This window comes from Equus asinus, chromosome 13 (assembly GCF_041296235.1).
Source record: "Equus asinus isolate D_3611 breed Donkey chromosome 13, EquAss-T2T_v2, whole genome shotgun sequence".
NCBI lineage: Eukaryota > Metazoa > Chordata > Mammalia > Perissodactyla > Equidae > Equus > Equus asinus.
In genome coordinates, this window is record NC_091802.1 from 44178608 (window position 1) to 44186760 (window position 8153).

Sequence of the window (8153 nt, forward strand, 5' to 3'; positions counted from 1 at the left end):
CAGGACAGGAGAAGGTTTGAGGGGCCCAGACCAGATCTCCCACTTGGGTATCCATTGGAAGCCTCTCAGCTTTTGGGGCAGCATAGCTGGGAACTCTGCAGAGCATAGGGGTGAATGATGATTCTCGTCCATTGGAGAAACCAGTGTCCAGGGTCCCTGCTCTGCACATCTGGGCCCTGAAGACCTTGGTTTGAGTTCTGTCTCGGTCATGTTCTACCTGTGACCTTGGCAAGGGGCTTCACCTCTCTGAGCCTCAGTTTCCTCATCTGTAAAAGGGGATGACAAGTCATGCCCTGCCTACCGTGTGGGCTATGGGGGGGCTACTCCTCAACAAAGGAATAATAGCACGGAAGACACTTCGGAAACCAGAAAGCGCTATGCACAACAACACATAATACCCGAGTCACAAAGCAGGGAAGACCCAGACGTGGAATGTCAGGGTTCTGCACTGAGGTCTGCTAGGGAATGGGACTAGCCAGAGAGACCCCGAGATTCTACAAGGGGCCCTCCTTCTGTCTCTCCTTGTCAGACGCTCTGCAACAAACTGAATTCAAATCCTGCTTTTCCCCTTCCCAGCTGTGTGCCCTTAGGCAAGCCACTTCATTTCTCTGCGCCTCAGTTTCCCACCTGTGAAGCAGTGACAGCAATGCCGACCTGGTGGGGGGAGGGGCTATTGTGGGAATTAAGAGGAGGCCCCCCCGCCCCCCGAAAGGCCTGGCACACTGCCGGCGCAGAAAGCACTCACCAAAGTGCTTGTTTGTCTGTCTCCCTGCTCCTTGCACACTGCCCCCTTCCGTCCCCTTGCTCCCACTGTTGTCCCTTCCTGTGAGCCTCACCCAGGTTCCCTGAGGGCTCCCTGTGGCTGGTGAGATCCCTGGAGCTTGGGCCTAAGGAAGGCAGACTTGTGGCGAGGTCTGAGAAGGGCTGCGAAGAGAGGCCGCACCTATGGCCGAGGGAGCTGGACCCCAGCTCAAGGCCTGGGCCCAGTGGTTTTGCCAGGAGCCTCCCACTTGCAGAATTCCACCGTGGCGCTCCTCTCAGACTGAGTGCCCAAGACATGGCCCCCAGTGTGGCTCCATCTATCACGGGACACTGGGTGGGAGTCTACCCCAAGGCAATGGCGCTGAGATTCCAACACCTCCCTTCCCTGGTCTCCTGAGCACAGTGCACGGAGGGGCCACTCCTCCTCGCCCCCATCCCCGACTCCAGGCCCATCTCTGAGCAGCAGGAATCCAGGAGAGCCCACCTGGGAACTCACAGACCCACATTCCTCCTCCCGAAGCTTCCTCCAGCTGGGCAGCCCTTGGCCCTCGTGGAGCACTTTAGGTAGAGCTGGGAAACCACAAAAATTTTAAGCTGAGATGAAGGAACGTAATGGGCTCTAATCTGAACTGACAGCAGCATTATTAGGCAGCCAAGGGCTGCAGGAGCAGCGGGTAGCAGGGAGGGAAGGAGAGAGAGGAGGAGGAACGGGGGACAGAGAGACACAGAGCAGACATGGGAGTGAGGCAGGGCCTCGGGGATGGAGGCTCAGGCAGGCCCAGAGTGGTGGAATGAGAGGGGCTGCCCAAGAGCCAGAGGGCCAGAGTCTTCTAACAATAGCAGCTAATGCTTGTTTAGAGCTGACGGTGTGCCAGACACTGTTCTGAGCGCTTGTAGGAACGAATGCAATCCTCACGGTGTAGATGTTAGTGTTACTATCTATCCCTATTTTATTGATGGCGCAGAGAGGTCCATCAGTAAAGAATGCTGATCCGGACTGCAAGGCTGGGGTCCGCTGCTCACAGAGGCCTTCCTCTGCTGTCTAAAGGTCAAAAGTCAATGGCCTGGCTCAGGACCAATGAGATGCAACTACCACATTCAGGGCTGTGTGGGACCCCTCCCTGCAGGGTCTGGAAGGGAAGAAAGGATGTACATTCATAATCACCCCACAGGCATGGATGATGGGGCCAGGTGAGTGCCAGAGAGAAGGAGGGCCAAGAACACAGAGGTCAGAGATCTTAAGTAGCTTTTCAGGAGTCAGAGATCAGAAGTCCGTTTAGCTAATCAGGGGCTGGAAGCCATGACCACTGACAGTTGGCTGGACCCTGCCAAGGCCATCATGAGGCTGTGGGTTAAGATGGGACTCCCACTTTCTTCCAAGAATGGAGAGAGAGGACCTGGCCGCCAGCACGGCTTCCCTGTGCCTCGCTGGCCCACAGCTCTCTGAGTCTGTGACTGTGGAGTCAGGACTACATGCTGAGCACCCCCCTCCTCCTGAGGGAAGCAGTTCCTGTCAGGCTAAGGCTGTCACACCCCAGAGGGCCTGATTCCGGAAGGCCTCTAAATGGGCCACGCACCCCCACCCTATCCTGCATCCAGACGTAGCCAACTCCGACGGTCCAGCCTCCCTGGAAATCAGATTTTCAGAATGTAATTGATGTCACCATGCATCCTAAGTCTAGGACTCGAATAAGGTTTTAGTCGTGCTTGGTGGGCTCTGCCAAGTTGGAGGAAATGGCCCTCTTCCTGCTGCGAGGCAGGGCTGAGCAGGCAAGCAGAGAAGAGTTGAGACCCGGGAGCTCTGCTTTAAGGCCAGAAAGTGGCTGAGAGGCCATCTGGGGTCAAAGCCTGACCATGTGACCTCATGAACGTGACCTCATGAAGGTTACTTAGCCTTTGCATGCCTCGGCTTCCTCATCTGTATGATGGGGAGTAATTACGGTACCCACTCCCCGCAGGGTGGCTGTGAGGAGAGCAGTTAATCTACGCAAGGCATCTGTGCAGCACTGGGCGCGTCGTGAGTGCTCACAGCACTGGGGTTCACAGCCATGCCATGCACAGCCTTGGGCCCGGGGTGGGGAGGGCATTCTGTCCCTTCCCAGCACCGGGAGGTTTCTTGGTCTGTGCTATGAGATGAAACAACCTGGGCAGCTGTCCCTTGCATCAGAAGTCAGGGGCTGTTTTGGTCCTGTGTTTGAGGGGGAGCGGATTCTAGAAGAGCCAAGGCTCCCCCAGAACAGGGCAACCTCAGCTTAGGCCTCCTCTCTGCCTTCTTGTGCCTAGGGCTGGACCCGTGTAAACTACAAAATGCTGCAGCAGGGCCAGGAGTCCTGTCACCAAGGGACTCACAGAGGCCCAGGAATATATCACAGAGTCAGTGGCAACACGACTCTCCCAACCCCTGCCAATAACAGCAACTGTAACTGGGACATAATAATAGTAGTGGCTACTATACATGAAGCACATCCTGTGTGCCAGGCACTTTCTGGAGACAGCCTCTAATCCTCCCAGTGAGCCTGCCAGGCTGGGTTTATCACTTCACGCTGTAACCTTCCCACTAACACCTGTCTCCCCCTCCAACTCCTCACCTGGCCAAGGCCTCAGTAAGCCTCGGGCCAGGGCTGGGCGGCCACTCCTCTGGGGAACCTCCTCTCGCTTCCCCTGGGCCAGGTCTGCACCAACCCTGCAGGGTTCCCCCCATAAGCACCCCGTACTTGCCCCCTGTTAGCACTCATCACACTTAATTTTTATTCCGTTTTTTATTTTATTTATTTTTGGCGGGGGGGGGGTTAAGTAATGCTTTCACATGGTTCATAATCTGAAAGCAACAACAGGTAATACAGTGACATCTTCCCGCTCTTGCACCCCGGTGCCCCAGCCGCGGGTCCAGCAGCCCCGGGCGGCCAGGGCTGTCAGTTCCATCTCGCTGAGTGGTGATGACTTGTTTATCTGTCTTCTGTCCTGTAGGAGCAGGGACAGTGCCTGCCTCGTTAACTGCTTCATCCCCAGGGCCTGGTAAGGTGCCTGGCTCACAGGAGGAGTACTGTGTATGTAATGTCTGTCTGTCTCTCTGTCTGTCTGTCTATCAAGGGATATCTATATAGAGGTTTTGTTGTTGCTTGTTTGTTTATGTTAATGACTGAGGCTCAGAGAAGAAAAGCAACTTGCCTGCTTGGCTCTAACTCCCAAGACAGTGCTCACCCCACGACTCTGTTTATCTGACTTTTAAAGACCGCCTGTCCCTTCTTCTAGGACATTTGCCCATTCTCTGTGAAATGGATCCTCATTTCATCTTTTTAAGTTTAATTTTTAATTGGCACGTAAATAGGACCCCTCACTAAATTATCACAAAGCAGAGAGCCGTGTACCAGGAACTAGACAGGTCCCACACTGCACAGGTCCCCTGTGCCTGCTCGATCCTGACCCCGCTGTTGTGTTTAGGATGTGATTGCTGCTGCTGCTGCTGCTCAGCTTGGGCCTCAGTTTTCTCCATCTGTAAAATGGGAAGAGACCCATTAAGTCTCAATGGATCTTTGATGTTTTCTCTATTTTTACCCTTCCATCTGCTACTGCTTTCTGCCAGCACCAAAATGAAACGAGAGCTGTGGGAGCCTTTTGCTCAAAGCTGACGCTGGATACCAACGCAATGAGTGCATGAGGGGGGTCAGACGGTTTTCTGTCTTGGGCTCTACACCAGCCAATCTGGCCATGCCCCTAGCTCTGGCCAGGCCAGGGGGCAAGCACACACAGCTGTGGGTCCTCTGAAGAGCTGGAGGGAGAGTTAGGAGGGAGAACTTCATCCCTGGGAAGCAGGTGGAGCTGCGAGCACCACCCTGGGTGGGTGGGTGCGTTGGCCCCTGCAGCATCTTTACGAGGAGACCAGCAGGCTGCTCTCCAGCTGGATTAGCTCGTTCCCTGCCCAGGGATGCAGAAAGCAGCCCTCATCTCGTGGGAGCTGCCGGATTAGGCTTCTGCATCGCCTCGTTCCTGGTGCTTGAGGCAGCCAGGCATTCTAGGAGTTGGGATGGGGAGGCAAGAGGGAGTGAGGGGAGAGAAAAGGAGGAGAGAAAAGGGCAGGGAGCATGGCCAGTGAGGAGCCAGCATGTCAGGGAGGGACGTGGTACCTGCTCAAACAGGAAGTCTGCTATGGTGGGATGCTGCTGGGGTGGGAAATGGGGATGGGGAAACAGCATGGAGAGCAAGATTCTTAAATTCATTTGTTCATTCATCCAATAAAACAAAGGGGGACAATTTTAAGAGATAATTGTTAATCAAGGTATGTGCAAAATGCTAAGAAAATGTAAAAGGGGGAGCAGATAACTATTTGGTGGATTGCAAGAGTGGGGAAGTTAGGGGAGCAGGCAAATTTCACTGAAGGTATTTAGGCCAGAGCGTGAAGCAAGCAAAGGAGAAGCCAGCCCCCAAGTCCTCCCCAGCTCTGTGGCCCATCTCTTCCCAGACCTCCAAATTCCAGTCTGGCTGTTGCCCTCACTGGGTTTGAGTCCCAGCTCTGCCACATACTTGCTGTGTGACCTCAGGTAAGTGATCTAACCTCTCTGAGCCTCAGTTTGAGGTTCAAACATGAGAATGCATGAGAGGCACTTTGCAGGGTGCCTGGCACCTGTATAGAACATGTTCAAAACAGACTAAATCTGGATGTTGTCAGTCTCAGCAGCAATTTCACTTACCCAACTCTGGGCCTCTGTCTTTGGGCAAGAGAGGAAAGCTGAGGCTGTTCCCAGCATCCCCCATCTCTGGCCTCCAGCCCTTAGGGAAACATGAGAAGCAGAGCTTCAGAATCTACTGTGCACCCCCCACGCCCCCTAATCCTTCCTGAACTTGGGGGGGCTGGGGTGGGGGCGGCACTGCTGTAACACCTGCACGGCTCTGACATCTCCCGCCTCTGGGCAGAGAAAGCAATTTCAGAAATGACATGTTGCCAACAAGCAGAAATCAGCTTCTGAATTAAAATGTGTCGGCATCAGGTGACCCCGGGCTTGGAGGGCTGGCTGCACGAAGACAGCTCAGATTAGGGCCTGTCAGCCCCGGGAGGGGCTGTGCGGGAAGGGGTACGGGGACCCGGGGGCTACCGTTGGCCGCCCTGGACTTGTTCAGACAGAGGGGCAGGAATTCGGACGCTGGGTCAGGTTCTCCTGTGGCTCTGACCGGCCTCCACCTCTCAACTGTCCACTCTCCTTGGTGGGGGTGGGGCGGGGTGGGGAGGGTCCAGGCTCGGCTCCCCTGGGACAGCTCCAGCGTAAACACACTAATGGGCCTGAGAGAGCCGGGGAGGAATGTGGGCCCCACAGCCCCTGGGGACTCGAGGAGGGATGGGAGTAGAGGGGATAAGACACCCAAGAGGCAGTCTACCTCAGCTGGCAGGTATGCAAGGAGGAGAGAGAGGGAGAGGGAAGGAGAAGGAAGACAGGCAGGAGGGCTGAGGGAGAGGGAGGAAGATACCGCTGGCCACATCACGGGGATCCTTGCCATTCCGTGATGCTGCCTTTGCCCTGGTGCCCAGCCCTTTGCACAAGCCGCACCCTGCATTAGGGAAGAAGGGGCATGAAGGGGCTGTTTCCTTTCCAGCCCTGCTATGTATTGTGGGGCCTTGGGCGTGGCAGGGACCCTCTCTGAGCTTTAGTTTCCTTCCCTATAAAATGGCGGTCAAGGTTGCACTCACCCCAGAGCTGCCCTGGTGGTTCAACAGATGATCCAAGGAAACGGGACCCAAGCTCCGTGCAGTCAGTGCCTTTCACAGCTCTTTGCACCTAGTGACCTCTTTCCTTGTCTGTCTCTTTGTCTGTGACCCCTCTGAGGGCCAGGCCTAGGTCTCATAACCCTGGCACCCGGCACATGCCCAGTGCGCTGTGGGCAGCTAGTTAGTGTCTGCTGAGTGAGCGGTTCCATGAAGGGACACCGGGTGACAGATGCATGGAGCAGAGTGGGAAATAAACTGGGAGGGTCGAGGGAGGCAGAGGCGCCCACCCTGCCAGGCTCTCTGCAGAACATCCCCACCCCAATCACAGGTAGTCCATCTGGTCCTTGACAGCCTCTCTTCTAGAGCAGGGCTCAGCAGGTTATGCTTGCTGGCTGGACAGGAATCACATTTTCCCAGTGGAAGTCGGACCTACAGGACCCTTCCACGAGTCTTCAGGAGTCAGTGGGGCAGAGTGATCAACCTTGGGCCTACCATAGGAGCTCCAGGACATGGGGTCACCACAGTCGTGCTCCTCAGAGCTGGGAACCCAGCAAGGACAACAGCAGGGCTGGCCGGGGTGGGGGGTCCTCCCAGGCAACAGAGAGGGAGGCGTTGGCACTGCCAGGCCTCTAAGGTGGGAGGTGGGTGGGGAGGCAGGAGCAGGGCTGCTCCATGATTTCAAGAGAGGAAATCTCCCCGACAACTGCTGCTCTGAATGCCTTCCCCACCTGCTACAAGAATTCTCCTGGGAGAGGGCACGGCTTCTCACCTCCTTCTCAGAGCTAAGTCATTAGAGAAGAAACCTAGGAATGTGAGAAGATTCCAGAGAGCAGTGGGTGTGAGATCAGGCATGAGAGCAGCCTGAATTTGAATCCCGGCTCTGCTACTCACTTGGCAAATAATTTAAGCTCCCTGAACCTCAGTTTCCTCATCTGTAAAATGGGAGTAACTATTCTTATCCTTAGGGTGATTGTGAAGATTAAAAGGAATATCATGAGGGTCAGGGAGAAGGGAAAGCTCTTTTTTATAGAAGAATGCCAACTAAAAAGTAGGCAAGGAATGATGGAATTAGAAAATCCCCATTAGCAATTGATTTGGGCAAGGATCGCCAATGAAGGCTGAAACTGTCAGGTAAATGTTATTGGCCAAGAGGATATTCACACAGTCTCAAAGCATCAGCCCACAGACGAGTCATCAATCACAAAGGAAAAAGCGCAACTTTACATCAGAGAGATGTGGTGGAAACCACCTCAACCAAGTGATGAAATTCAACATCACCGGTAATGTCGACAAAGCGACATCCCACGGCTCCTGACAGCGTGCACAGAGGAGGACACGCACCACCCCAGAGACTTCTTGCCAAAATGTGTAACCAGAATCTAATCACAAGACACAATCAGACACATCTCAACTGAGAGACATTCTACAAGACATCCAGCCTGAACCCTTCAAAGTGTCAGTGTCGTGAAAGCAAAGGAGGCAGGGAGACTATTCCGGACCAGAGGTGGCTAGAGTGACATGATGACAAAACACAATGCCTGATTCTTGAGCGGATTCTGGATCAGGAAAAGAAGTCATAAAGGACATTTCAAGGGGCAATTGGGAAAGTTCAAATAGGAAATGGGTGGTAGATAATATTGTGTCAATATTAAATCTCTTGGATGTGATGCTGGCCTTGTGGTTCTTTTGGAGA